Genomic DNA, 15179 nt, shown 5'->3' on the forward strand with positions numbered 1-15179 from the left:
CAAGAGCAAATTGGATGCTTATCTTGCTGGGATCCTATGACCCCAGCTGACTTCCTGCCCTTTGGGCGGGGGGCTGGACTCGATGATCTCCCGAGGTCCCTTCCAGCCCTGATGTCTATGAAATCTATGAAACTCGTCTATGTGTAATCTCTCTCCCTAGCCCTGAGGTTTACAATGAGGTGGCTGAAGGCAGTTTGCCTTAAGAGTGAATCAACATGTTTCCAGTGGAAAATGTTTGGTTGAAAAACTATTGGCCCACTCTATGGCACCTTATGAAAGCATAATCAAGCCCCTATTTTAGCTGAGGGAACCTTTCTTTAAAAAAATGGACTATGAAAAAAGAAACCAGTTTTATCAAGGCATCTTTGTTTTGCCTTCTCACGCTGAACCAATACAACCCCCTTCAACACAGGCCAACTTAGCAGAGAGTGCAACTCTCCCACGTTTACCAGATTCAAAGCAAGCTGGTTGCTCTCTCGGAGGAAAGCAGAGATCTTCTGGGGAAAAGGTCCCCTACGTGTTGATTTCTACTAGCCATGCCAGAGCTGCCACTTGTGATCATCCAGGACCACAGCTCAGCTCATTACTTTGCTGTTCAGTCTATGCTGGAACAAGGTAAAATGTATTGCTATATATGCCTAAGAGCCTTTGATTGAAATTCTAGTCTTACGTCTGGCTACCCCTTCATTTCTGGTCACAGAGAGGGGAACCAATCACTTGTGAGTCACTTACCAATTAGCTGGTCAATTAATTTTGCAGCATGAAAGTCTGAAGTTGATAGTTCACTGAATTTCTCCCTACTTTAATGTCTTGAAAAATGAAGCTGGGAGTATCAGATGTATAGCTACAGAATAAACTGTGGTCATTAATGTTACCCATTTAAAGCAGAATTCTGATCATCAGCCTACCCATCTCTAGGGACCAATTCTATTTGCCTTTTCTCCCAGTTTTCGTATATCCTTTTATAATTTTATTTTATTTTATTTTATTTTATTTTTTTTATCAGTTAGGGGAAATACTATACTGTTTACACAGTTCCTTTTCTGTCTCCAGCCAGTGGAATAACTGTAGATGCATTTATGAAAGTACAAACCTCAAACATTTCCATATTCCAGTCTGGAGAAGCATCCCAAAGTTCAGAAGTCCATCCCACACCCCACCCAAACAAGCTGAGCCTACAAAATAATGAAATAAATGAAATAAAAACCAGGTTATCTTGCAAAGCCTTTTGATATTTGACTTACAGCTGGAAATCAAAGCTCCAAACCTGGAAATACTTATGCACATAAGTAAATTCATTCATCTAAGTATCTCTAATGAACCCTCTGAGATCACATTTACATACTAGCATTTATAGAACTGGGTCTCAAAAACAGGTGGCATTTTTTTACTTAAAATCTTTACCACCTCAACATTCAGTTATGGCAGAATTCAACTCAATATGGATCAATTAGAGATTAGTCCAAAAGTGAAAAATTACATGTTTTTTTTTCCAAAATAGGTTGGCCTCCTTTAACGACCCAATATCTCATATTGATAATTGCAAACCAGGTGTTTCAGTGAGAGGAAGCACTGCTTCCCAATCCAAGCAATACAGTCCACTCCTGTTCTTAACTAAAAATGTGTAAATCAGCTGGAAAAATATCATCACGTAATTGAAAACAACCCCTGGAGGAAGACAACTGCTTTAAATTATGCAACTCATATTGGCTGTCTGTAAAATGATACCAAAGAAATTATTTGGTGATTAGATAATACCAAGCAAAAACCGACCTCCATCTTCCCCTCTTAGCACGCTCCTCCTCCCCTCGGACTTGCATATTGGCCCTAATCAAATCACATCTGTGCACGTTTCTTATCACTCAGTGACACACTTGAAAAACTGAAACCACAAAACTAATCAACACTAATAATAAACTCCAACAAGACACTGTTAAATTTGCAATCCCAATTCAGTTGTATTTCTTCATTTCAACATATACTGCTTAAAGAAAGAGAGCCCCACTCTTCCATTCTTTCTAACAACAAATGCTGCTACATGTCAAATGTTACTGCCATCCTTACTGTTGTACAAGGCAGCCATGCTGCATAACAAAACTTTCCTAGAGCAGTAAATTTAAACACAGAGCTAAGACCAATGGGAGAGCCCCAGGCAAATTTTGCTATTAGCTACAGCTGTGTAAATGGTAAAAGAATCTGGGCCCTCAAGGGATTTATTGTTACTAATTATTTATTTTGTATTGAGGAGTTGGCATACATTTTACCGTACACACACTTAACAAAAAGACAGTACCTGCTCACAATCCAATTATTTAAGTGATTAACATTATGCATGTGCATGAGTTATGTAGGATTATATATTACTTATGTCTAAGAAAATTTTATAAATGGGGGAATTTTAGCACAGAAGGATTAAGGGTCAGATTTTAAAACTGTGTAGGTGTCTATATATGTGGCAAGACTTCTAGTGGGATTAGATGCTTAGATATCTAATCCCCCCCAATAAAAAATGAGAGCCTTAAGTGCCTGTTGGCTTTCTTTAGACACCTGAATATCTGTAAGACTCTGGCCCTATGTGTCTAACCCCCCCCCCCCCACCTTTTTTTTTTTAATGAATCTACAGCAGCTGACTTCCTCTTCTGTGGACCCTGGATAAAAGGGCCCAAGTGTTGTTAAGGGGGTCTAAAAAGGATATTTTGGTCTCAGGCATTGAAGAAGACACCCATAAGAATATATTTTGGAAGATGCCCCGCCACAAAAGCCCCACCATTGGGATACACTGGGGTGATTATTATCTAGATATAGATTTTATAAAAAACACAATTAAATTGGGAAAATCTCCATTACACGTCCAATTGACAGTGGCAACAAGAATAATTGCACTTACATACGTATTTTCCCATTTTCTCCATTCCCTTCCAATTGCAGGTCCTTTTCTTTATCGCTCACCAACAATTTTTCTATCAAGCTCCAAATTATGCAGGCAAAATGATACTGGTCATGTCACATCATATCCATTTTCTGCCCAATTAACACAACAATCAGATTTACATGGTGATAAATCAATTCCAAATAGAGCATTAGATGTAAGAATTCTCTATCAGCTATTCCATTTTTATCTTGGACACATCTACATACTGTGTTTTCACACCCACCAAAAACCAGCCTTTTTAGGGATTTAAATTTGGTAAAGAGACCCAAGGACCTTTCTTTCCTACGATAATAAGTATAAACAGCCAACATAATGAAATACAGCAATTTGCATAACAAATACACTTCATAAGAAACTGTATAATATGTATCTAGCATTGTAAACTGATGGGTACTTTGTATAATTAGGCAAGCAGAGAATGTAAATAGAAGAGAAGACAAAAACCTTGCAAAAATCCCTGCTTCAGCTGTGAAAGGGAAGCCCTGGGTGGTAATGTAGAGATGTAACTTTTCTGTTTAGCATGTTCTCCGTCTTAGGAAGTGTGGACCTTAATTTTGGTTGCCATTGTTTCCATTTTCTACCTTAATCATTGCAAAATTGTATCTAGCTATTTATACCTTTGTTAGCCACCCAGTATCACTAACAGGGGTGGTGCTAGGAGAAGCTTGGGGGAGGTATCGCCATGCCAAAGTTCTCCTTAGTCCCTCCCGTAGCCGCCCCTTCCGAGCGCTGCCCCTGCTGCCCACCCGCCATACGCAGGTGAGGCTTGGGACGTGCCAGCCTTTTCCTGGTGGGGGAGCTGGGTGCAGAGCAGGTGGGAGCAGAGGCGGGCGGGTTGTGGCAGTGGCACTGGGAGGGGTGGAGCCTCCCACCCAGCTGAGACCAGCCCCAGCCCAGCCCCCACACCAGTAAGAGGTTGGCACCACCCCGATCGCTAACCTCAAAGCACCAAAAATCACAATTCCATTCCATAAAAAGCATGAGTTTGACTTTAAAGCTATTTATTTATAGCAAATAAAGAAATCAGCTGTGGTGACGGGGGGGGAGGGGGCGGGCTTCAGGTTTTTGATGTTCTAGGTCCCACATCTCAGATTTTGAACTTTTCTTTGGAATCAAGTGAGCTAAAATTTTACTTTTTCAAGGAAAGCTGATGAGCAAAATAGCAAGCTCAGTGAAAACACTAGAAGTTGCAGATGTCTGTTAGCTACAGAGAACTAACCACGAAAGCTAACGACCAGTTTTGGTTCTGTTATGAGAGCTGTCAATGCCAATTATATTAATATTTATTGGTAGCATCAGGGTGATGTTGTAGCCACAATGGTCCAGGAATTATATGAGCGGCAACAAATTTGGGATGGGCGATAGCTTTTATTGGATTAATTGCGTAGTTGGAAGAAAGTTACACAAGCTTTGGAATGCAAGATCCTCCCATCAGGTCACCCAAAATATATCTTGCACTGGAAAGCTGTCTAACTGTTCCAAGCATGCAGTTGGTCCAGTAAAACATATCACCGCTCCCTCCCCACAAAATCCTTGCCTCATTAATATATATTTTGCATTAACAGCAATACCTACGGTGCCTAGCTGAGATCATGTCTATATTGTGCTATATATCTACATAGAAAAATAGCAACAATACAAAAGACGGTGGGCAAGAGAAAGGAAATATCATGCCTGTGTGCCTCCGTTCCCTATGTGATTAACGGCCTGTCCCAATACAGAAGCACCGAGGGCGCATCTACTCAAAACATTTACTGCACAGTCGACTAATTAACTGTGCAGTAATACCTCAGCAGCTATACGTGCACCCCTATTAGGGCACACAAAACAAATAAATTGCTCAGCAGGGTAGTACTTGTAAGAGAAAGAAGTATTTACAAGTACTACCCTGCTATGGGGTTTTTTCAGGCACAGCAATGCCCGTGTAGATGCTGACTGGCTGGCTAGGGCACAAGGGTGCCTCAATGCTGGAGCTGCCTGCCAGCTAGCCCCACACTGGTGCTCCCTTGTGCCCTAACCAGCTGCTCTGCAGCGCAATGAGCCCAGCTGGAGCAGCCGCGGGCTAGTAGGGGGACCACCCAGGCCTCGTTCCAGCAGGACCTGCTGTGATCCAGGCACACATGCAGATGTGCACCTGGGAGCTTCCTGGGGGAAGTAAACTGCAGAGCAATAAACTCCACAGTTTATTGCTGTCCCCTAATGGCACTTGTCAATGCACCCTGAGACTCCTATCCAAGACTAAGGGGGAGTTGTGGGTGGGCGTATAAGATCTGGCTCTCTTTGGAGCAATCACAAAAACCCAATTCAGATGGGGCTCAGGGCAAATCATGTTTGGGGAGAGCCTTGTACAAAGGAAATGGGGGGAGGGGGCACTGGAAAAATAGAAAAGGGCACAAAGCCTTAGCATCCTCAAGCATGGGAGGAGACAGAGGAGGGGAGACACAAGGGAGATTTTTATGGCAGGGTATGGCAGGCCCCGCCCATGCCTCTGATTGGCCATGGGGCCCCAGATGTCCCAGCCTTCCCCAGAGATTGACAGATGGCCACCTGGCCCCAGAAGTCCTGCCCCTCCCCGGTGATTAACAGATGGCCTTCTGTCCGTCTCCAGGGAGGGGAAGGACCTCCAGGGCCCCTTGACCAATCAGAGCTGGGCAGGGTACTACACGGCCACAAAATCGGTGCCTGGCACTGGGCCAGGACTGTGAAATCTGGAGGTAGCTGCCGTGAATTAGAAAAGCCCCTACTCATAAGTGGTAATGGACTTAAAAAGTGTGTTTTTTCACAAGCAATGATATTCAAGCCGTGTCTAGACTACAAATCGACCACGTTTGGCAGAGTGCCCCCAAACGTGCCCCGCTGTGATGTGTGCCTGACCCCCTCACCAGAAGGACAGGTTGCTAAGCATGCCGTGACAGTGCAGCGCTGCTTCCGGAGCAGGGCCGCGCCTGCAGAGAAGCGCGGTGTATCTGAGGGTGTTGTTGCCAGACACAGTAAGTTTGCAGCTTAGACATGACCTTACTGAACTAAACCTTTGCCTCTGGTTTTCCAAGGCCTGACTACTCTCTCACACTGAAGGAAGCTCATGGGGATGGTGGGGCAGGGGTCCCTCTGTGGCATTCTCTTTATTGGTATTTCCCCAAGTTGTTGTGCAGGGCGATGTGGGGGCTGCCCACCAAAGAGCAAACCCTTCTGCCAGAACTGGTTGCATGAAAGCAACGGAAAACTCCAGGTACTTCTTCATCACTGCGAGAAGCCTCTCTCCCCCAGCTCCTAGGACACGGCTGGGGGATTTTCCAGAGTCTACGAAAAGACCGTGGAAAAGTTCAAGTTATTTGTATTTAGATTGTCATGAAAACATTTCTTACCCAGTGCCTGACCCCACAGATGGAAGTGAAAGGCCACATTTGCAATCCTCTTTTTTTCTCCCCCCAGCTTATATGATTGCGACAAGTGGAAAAATATAAGCCTTCAGTCATTCCAGTGCAAACATTGTGAAACCAAGTGGTTTACATAGTAACAGCCAAAGGTTAAATTCACATATTTTACTGCTGACTTCACTAGTTTTAACCTTTGAAGCTCAGATGTGAAAAATCTTTTGCTTTTCCACATAAAGTAAATAGGAAAAGGCAGACTACAGCTTTTGAGATTATACTGGGACATTCAAAAAAGCAGTAGCGTTCTCATTTAAGGTGCTGCATAATTGCTTTGTGCCTTACGGGGTAGTGACACAAACTTTTGCTGATTAAGTTCTCTCTCTCAGCCCCCTCCCTCAGTTCCAGTAAGGGGAATAAACAAGACCTTGCCCCCCATCTACCACATGTTTAATTACAAATTCTTTGCTTGTTTCATAGGTTCCTGAAACTCCATGACGGTCTCCCGTCCAGCCGCTAAGCCAGGACCACAACTGCTTAGCTTCCCAGAACAGATGAGATCAGGTTAATTTGTTGAACACACATACATGCTTCCATGTCGTCTAAAAGTATCAGATAAGCAAAGACACCTGCACTTCTTCCCCATCTACAAGGACCATCATTCAGGGATCTGTTTTATAGCTGTGATGGTCTGAGACAAGAAGTACAAAACTCTCAAACTCTCGGTTCAGAGACGATACCTTTTATTAGACCAATTAGAAAATAGCAACAAACAAAATCTTTTTTTTGCAAGCTTTCAGCCACATGCGCCCTTCTTCAGGCTGACACCTCCCTGCTTTTCTGCCATCTGACCACCAGGGAAGAGAAACTGTCTTATCTGCACATAAAAAAAATTCATACAAAAGGACCCTCATGGACCCAGAGGAACATACATCTACCTTCAGCCTGCTTTATGTAAAAGGAAGTTTATTTTCTTCCTAAAGGGCCTTTTACCATCTTTCATTTCCCTGCAGCCTGAAGAAGGGTGTGTGCACCTGAAAGCTTGCAAAGAAAAATATTTTTTTTTGTTGCTATTTTCTAGTTGGTCTAATAAAAGGTATCACTGCTGAACCATGAGTTTTAGAGTTCTGTATTTCTTCAAGGACTCTCTTGGCATTTGGCTATCTAACTAGATGGCAGATGTGATCTACTCATCGCTTTTGGCCTTAGAACATAAGAAACAACCGCTACATCCCCGTCTTCCTCCAGCACAGGTGAAGTGAGGCATAGAACTGGAACTGGAAACAAATATCAGCCCCAGCAAACCCTTCCCCAATACTGCTCTCAAGATTCACTAATAGATAGGTGAGGGCAAAGTTGCCCATGGGAACGGCTGAGGGAACACCCACAAAGCTGCCAATGAAGAGCTAAAGGAAGTCATGGATGCTGGAGGCCATTCTTTGTTAGAGAATAGATATGTTCCTCCCTTGAGGTAGCCAGCATCCTAGTAAGGAGAAGACATATGGTTTATCAACCCGAGACAACAGCAAGGGGGAGCTTAAGATTTACTGTGACTCTTAGAGAAAAATGCAAATTGCCTCAGCTCACGAGTATTTGACCTTACCTTAGGAATCTCAAGTTGAGGTATTTTTCCCTAATCAAGACAAGGCCTGAGCATAAATGCACATCCGTGGGATGGCCAGTGAGGAAGGGGTATCGTCTTGTGGGGCTCCACATGTCACGTAAGAAGGGGAGGGAGCACAGTAGAAGTAGGTGGTAGACATGGTCAAAGGGTTTTGTGTCCCGTGTTCTCCACCAAAGCTTGCTGTTCAGCACATCTAAGGCCGTGCTTAGTTTGGGTGTAACCACCTCGACTGGCGTTTTACTCTCAGAAGCATCATACTCTTACTAAATCAAAAGAAACTCTGCGAGTTGTACAGATTTGCAGAGGTCCTGCCCTGCAGTCTGGCACTGAATCCTTGGCCCCACCTTTGATCCCCAAGTATTGTTCCAGGCACTTTGCTCCTGTGGGACCCATTCTGGGCACACACATCATTGCCTCCTGCTCAGAAACTATTTTCATTGCACAAATGTTAGTATTTTCAGCAAATGATCAATTAGAGAAACAAAAGAGGAGCTCTGAGCTATGAATAGGAACACATTTGCATCTGTTCTGCTCTTGTCAAGTGTCACCTTGTACTTCCTAAGGGGTCTGGAACCTCCTTTTGATGCCTGTACATAAACGGGAGCTGCACACACATATCAAGCAGAGAATTAGACCCCTTGCGGTGACATCAAAGCCACTCAACATTGCTTTGCAGCTTCTCAGGCCCTATGACAATGCTTTTGACAAGAGAAGAGATGCAGAAGCGCATCTGCTGATGCAGTAGATAGCATATGTCAACATCGGTGCTTTCCATGTTTACGAAGAATTTGATTGAATAAAGGGCTAGGCAATAAACTACATGAGTGAGTCCAGATTGCAGCACGCAGATCCATCATAGGCCTTTCTTTCCCTGGAGTCTTACACTTCACCAAACTGGTGACATGTATTAAGTACCGCACACTGTCTAACATGCAAACCAAGCAAAGGTTTTTATTTCCTTTGAACTGTTATACTTCCCCCATTGATGATGTTCCCTTTAGGGTCCCCAAGTCCACTGGATTTCCATGTATGCACAGGTCTCTGCTCCTCCTGCGATCTCAGCATGGATAAACGAACCAGAGGTATTAAAATGCAATTTGTTCAGATCTTTGCCTTCAGGGTGAGTGCTAAGATGCTGCCATCAGCCAGAAAATTTGTGATCTAATTTAGAGGCAGTGAGGCATGATGCCTTTTCTCTGAGGCTTTGGAAAACAGAGCCGGGTCCTCACTTTAATATGGTCTAGTAAAAGATTTATTTTCTTTTTCTTTTCAGCATTTTGCATTGCAGAGCACCAGCCTAACATGTAAACAAACGTACGCTGCAGCGAGCAGTTTGCCCAGAAGATCAGCCACAGCCTCAGCCAGGACAGCAATTGCTATGCTTTGATTACGAGCTTGCATGTAGCCTCTCATCAAGCTGTCTCCGGTGCTGTTTGTGCTTGCAGTTCTTACGCTGAACCAAAAAGGGGGAAGAGGGGCTATTTTGATTCATTTCTGCCACCAGCTGGTCTGTTCAGCATTTCTGTGATTTTCTCTGCTCTTCTTCAGCGCTCGTAACTGGAAGGGATAGAAAAGGCTGGAAGTGCCTTAGTTTGATTTTGTTGCAAAGAAGCATCCATTGCACAGTTGTCTCCAAAAAAAAATCCAGACCTTGTCACGCTCAAAATCTCACCAAAAACCGGAGCCGGCTCAGCAGTGCGTTTGTTGTCGTTGCTGCGCTCCCGGGACCTCTCGTACGCTGCGCTCCTCTGAGCCAACACAGCAATACAGTGGGAAGATCCCCTCTTGCTGTCGTAGAAAGATCTCCTCGTGGTCACAGGATGGGATGGAGAGTCCCGAGGCACGAGTTCTGCACGCAGAGCCAGAGCCTCACCCAGCTCAAAGGCAGCTCCGCTTGAGGCATTGCAACGCCTATGCTTGAGGCACGTTTCCCAAAGGACACAGTCCTACTTAACAGGGTTCGGTGCCTCGGCTTCCTAGTGCCTCTTGAGGCTGGTCCAAATCCCATTGTCACTCACAGGGAGGTGCTTATGCTGGCTACCAGAAAATGCCAGCAAAAGGTACCGCTTTATTCCTCTTCCTCCTCCGAGCTGCAAGCTTGGGGACAGCGTGCTGCAAGCTTGCGGGGCTTGAAGGAGGGGATCCCATTCTGTCAAGAAATGCACCTAAGTGAAGCATAATGCTTGGCTGATGGCAGAAAGCGCAGCAGCCTCATTAGCTCTTGAACATGGGGAGTGGTGCCAGGAATACAAAACACTTGCCTGAGAAGTAGAAAACCTGGGTTATTAATCATCCTCAAGCTAAAGGGATGCAAGCCGACTTCTCAGGAGACTTTTGTAGCCACCAAACTTTTTCATTGTAGGCTGGGTCATCCTCACTCCCTCCTGCTTTGGAAGTCGGCCCATCGGGCAGCCAGAAGGGCGAGCTTGGGGTGGAAGGAGAGCAAGAAAGAGGGTGCCTAACCTCAATACCCCAGGAACTCCCCTGGAATCGTTTTGAGCCCAAATGAAGGCACCTAAACTAGGTCACTAAGTACCTAGTGACTGCATTGCACTGCCAATTCAGAACGTGCAATGAATTAGGTGCCTAAATCCTGCTCTGAGGTCTGTTAGGATTTGGCTTCTTGCTCTCCTGTGGACGCATTGTGAACCATTCAGCAGATCATTTAACCTCTTGGCCTCAGTTCCATGTTTTTCAGATGGGACTATAAGAACTGTCACACCAGACAAGAGGATGTGTCCATCTAGTCCTGGCCTGAGCCAGAGGGAAGAATCCCCACGACTGGCAGCTGCATAACAACACGCCCAGCCGAGAAATGTATCCCATGACTTACAGACCCCGCTATTGAGAGCGGCCACTAACGTGTGTGGGGAGGATTTTCAACCGGGTACTCAGCTCCCTTTTGAAATCCAGTGGCAGCTAGCTGGAGAACTCTCAATTTGAAAAACTCACCCTTTTGCCCCTCTCTAAATGGGGCTGATCCTGCTTATCGACTTCCCATGGCTATAACAAGACTTAATGAGCGAATGTTTGTAATGGGCTCTGAGAGGGGTACCGGAGGGGAGGCAGCATGGCATTATGTGGCCCAGACACCCAACTAGGACAAAGGAGACCCCGGTTCGGGCCCCAGGTCTGCCACTGCTTTTCTGCATGGCTGTCAGCACCACTACCCAAGTATCAGTTATGAAGCCAGAACATGACAAAGTACTAAAATAAATGAAATGTTGTTCCCCTTCCTACCTCGGCAGGGACCAAAAAGTGTGTAAGCACACACGGAGCAAATAACTAGCTCGTCCGACTGCTCGGCACTTCAGCAAAGGCGCTGATCCTAGAAACACAACCCAGCAGTAGCAACGTGTTATATTTCTCTCGCACCCCTATCACTGTTACCTGCTTGCGATTAAAATAAATGTGTCCCTATGTTACCGTTCTCAGCTAGGAAACCGGCCAAGGTTCAGACTTCAAGCTCTGAAGGGCCCCACAGCTCAATTCCTGGTGGCAGCGGAAAAATGAAGGCCGTCAGTCAAGGAGCTGTGCTTAGCTTTATGCATCTTTAACTTTCCCGTTGGCTTCCCTGGGACCACTCACAAAGCTTCACAAAGTTAAGCACATGCAGAACCGGGGCCTGGATTTGGATTTAAAGAGGGCTTTCAGTATTATATCCCTATCAATTCACCGCCCCTTCATTGTTGCCACCACAACTGAGCACATATGAATTAAATACTAATCTAATTAAATAGAAACTATTGTTGCTTCTGTCTGGAAAGCTCCTCAGAGGTAAAACCACTAATTTTAGCAATGCCTCGCCGCTGTTTGGAAATCCAACTTTTCCCCCTCCCCTAAATTAAATGCAGCTTAACACAAATGACTGGATGCCCCATGTTTCCAAGCTTTCGAGTGAGTCAGACATTCAGTGGATTCAGAGAGACACAAACTGAATCCCCTTTGCGAATACTAATTTCCTAAGAGCTTCTTAACTATACAATAAAAAGGTTTTCCTGGCTTTTTTGTATTCCACCCTGCAAGTCAACAGTAATACTGGCAGGAAGGCAAATATAATTCCACAGCAAATGTATTGCAGTAATGTATTAACAAGTGAGAAATAAGTGTTAGCTGCTTGTACGGAAGACGACGTCTGCACCTTCAAACAACCTTAGCAATGACAACAGGAATCCATCAGGACCGCGCTTTTAAAATTCTGTTCACCTCCTACCTAAGAGTCCGTCTAACTTCAAGTCTCGATTGCAAAGTTACTATAGAAAAGCAATTTGGTCTAAAATGACATGAAACTGGGTCCTTCTAGTAAACATTTACATGTTTGATTTCACCTTTCAGAGACGATCTCCCGAGATGAGCGGTGCTCGAGAGCTAGAAGTGAGGAACGTAAAATAAGCGAGGGTAAGGTGAGGAGAAGGAGCTGTGAGCTGAGATCGTGGCAGGATACAGCTATCCCACAACGGCACCCCGTAATCCTCTTCCGTTTTCATTCCCCCCCCTTACTTCCGAGCACCCTGCCTTTAATCTAGCACAAAATCCAGCCAGACGTTAACAGTCTGAAAGGATTTCAGTCCGAACAGCTTTGCGAGGGGCCAGTCCCAAACCTACTGGAAGCCTTTGACCTCCACGGAGTTGGGACTAGACTGAGTGTTGGTTTCCACCAGCGCAGCATTACCAGTTCCTAGGAAGAGAAGCCGATTCCCTTTGTCACCCTTTGAATATTATATTAGAGAATACAAAACTTTGAGAGTGTATTCTCAGGCCATATAATTTAGGGGGATACTGTATTTCCATAAACCTAGTTTATACAGCTGTTGATTCTTCATCATGAATATAAATATAAGCTATAACCTACTTCTCCAAAACAGCATACTCGAGCCCCATATTAAAACAGAAATTGCGCAAATTGTCACTAGGAAATTATACAGTGATTTTACCTATATTTCACATTGTACTGATTAAGTCTTTCATAGGCCCAACCCATTTAACAGAGATAATTAGGTGTGTTATAAAGCCCTGGTATTATAAAATCAAGATTTTGTTAAGTACCATTGTAGCAGAGTCTGCAAGCATGGGGCTTTCCTGGCAGGTTTATGAGCCATGAGTGCCACCTACCGGCAGTTTGTCCAAATTGCAGAGCAAGCCAAGACCTGAAGTGCAATTGCCTTTGGATTTTCAATATTGCAGGCTCCGCAGACTACAAAGATTTTGTCTTTCACTGCAGAAACATGCTGGAAAAATTGGAGTGGATTTCTCTCCCCCAGCCACACCTTGGCAAGCAGCCTTGATTAGCATTTCCTCACTAAGTGGAAGGCCTAAATGCCTGCAAATCCAATTATAGGAACTAGGAGCTGATCCCACCTTTCAAGCTCAAGCTCAGAAGGCCAATGATCTGATGTAAGATACGCTCGGTGCAAGGTAGTGAGTGACCCTTCCACTTGCTTCTTGAAAGATAAGCTCCTTTAACAGCTGAGTTAAACTCTGAAAACACTTGATAGGCTTTGGCTCTGTAGCCAACTGTAATCTCAGGCAGGCTTTCCTTTTTGAATGCACAGATGAAGTGCATCCTGAGCCGACTGGTCTCCTCTCTGCCCCACCTATATTCCCTTTCCCATCATAACTGCAATCCTACTCCCCAAATTCCAACAAAACCAAGGGACACTGATGCAGAAGAGCAAGGAGGACAATTGCCCCAAGCTGCCTTTTGCTCGGGGGCTTCCAAATGCACCGTCTACAGGACGCAGCATCACTGTAGCAAGGCATCTCCCAGAGAGTGCCCAAGCAGGAGACAGCTGCCCTTTCCCTCTGAAAATCTATCTATGCCTCTGATCTGGGCAATATGCAGCAGAGTCTGGGGCTGGAGCTGCAAAAAACACAGGTTTGCTTTTCTACAGTGGAGAAAAAAATATGAAAATTGCTTCAGATTGCCTGATACATCTGATGGAGATCTCCACTAAGGCCATGAATTTATTGCACATTAACCCCCTCTGTTAATAGTAATGGGAGAGATGACTGGGATGCTAGCAGACACGGGCCCTGCAGGAGGGTAAAGCCTCCGACTCACCTGTTACGACAGTAGAGCATGCACAGAGGTGCAGAACAAGCCAGGTATTAGGATACTAGCATCAGGCTACAGAGGCACACTTGGGTCCACAGGGCAATGAAAGAAGACCAAGGAAAAAACAGGCTAAAAAGAGGAAAGATTGGAAAATGATGGGACTGTAAATAAAATGCTCTTTCTAGCCCAAAAGGTTTTGCAACCATTTCATTTTACAGGACTGCTGTGTCTGGTGTGTAACATTATTACACGCCTTCTGCAGAGGAGTAAATCTAGATGCAATGGGGTTTGGTTATTTGCCCAAGATGACAGCATCTTAGGTAAAAAAAAAACCAAACAAACCAAAAAACTAAGAATTAAAATCAGAAGCTAACTTCTCCCAAGCACAGTGGTTTTGTTGCGAGTCAGTTTGTGTGAATGAACAAAGCATCTCTGGTGGGGTGACACTTCCTTGAGAATCCTTGGGTATTTTTGTTTGGACCCCGCCCCCATAGGCCAAAGCCAACTTTATCTGTCACTAAGTAATATTTTAATACTCTCTACTTAGAAGCTGAAAGGACACGATGGCAGAAAAGTTAAGAGGTGTCACTACAACTCCCAAGGTGCAAGTGTGCAGCTTATTCCCTATTTATGCCAATGGCCACCCGCCTGGTGATGCAGCTGTAAATAGGTCATTGGCAATTAGAGCTGGATGTGATGCCAGCCACATCACGCCCCTGTGAGCCATGGGCTGCAGAAACTGATGTGCCTTAACCAGGCTAGCCCAACGAGTAGCACCTTCCACCAACCTGCTCATCTTGGCTGAGATTTGGCAAAACTAAAGCTGAGTTTCTTAGGAACGCAGGACTATCCTAGGTGAAGTAGGGTTGTTGGCTGTTGGTCCAAGGACACAGGCAGGCAAGGTTCTTTGGGTAGATGTGATATCTTTTATTAGACCAACTATGCAAAATGCAGGTCTGTGAAAATGCCAATGCATGGCAGTGAGGATCTAGACCTAGAACACAGTTTGGGCCTGCAGATCCCAGCAGAACAGGAAGAAAATTGCTAGTCGAGATAACACGAACATCTCGGGAAGCAGCAGCGGGAAGGAGAGGAGTTAGGCACACGTGTGTCCCGCACGCACGTGTGCCCCATAACTAACTTTTGACCCGAGGCAGCGGCGGCGGCGGCAGCAGCAGCAGCAGAGGAATCGGCAGC

General features: G+C 45.0%; 1 long non-coding RNA gene across 1 annotated transcript in view; it reads right to left on the minus strand.

Annotated features, from left to right (window-relative positions):
- LOC109308701 overlaps positions 1-6396 on the minus strand; it is a 9003-nt gene extending 2607 nt beyond the window's left edge. Inside the window, exons 1-3 of the long non-coding RNA XR_002100684.1 lie at positions 6298-6396; positions 2888-3021; positions 1094-1175 (exon numbers count right to left, since the gene is read on the minus strand). This is a non-coding gene — a long non-coding RNA (uncharacterized LOC109308701). The remainder of the gene's footprint in view (positions 1-1093; positions 1176-2887; positions 3022-6297) is intronic.
- Between the last annotated feature and the right edge of the window lie 8783 nt (positions 6397-15179).

Source organism: Crocodylus porosus, unplaced genomic scaffold (assembly GCF_001723895.1).
Source record: "Crocodylus porosus isolate Cpor-Errol unplaced genomic scaffold, CroPor_comp1, whole genome shotgun sequence".
NCBI classification, from domain to species: domain Eukaryota; kingdom Metazoa; phylum Chordata; order Crocodylia; family Crocodylidae; genus Crocodylus; species Crocodylus porosus.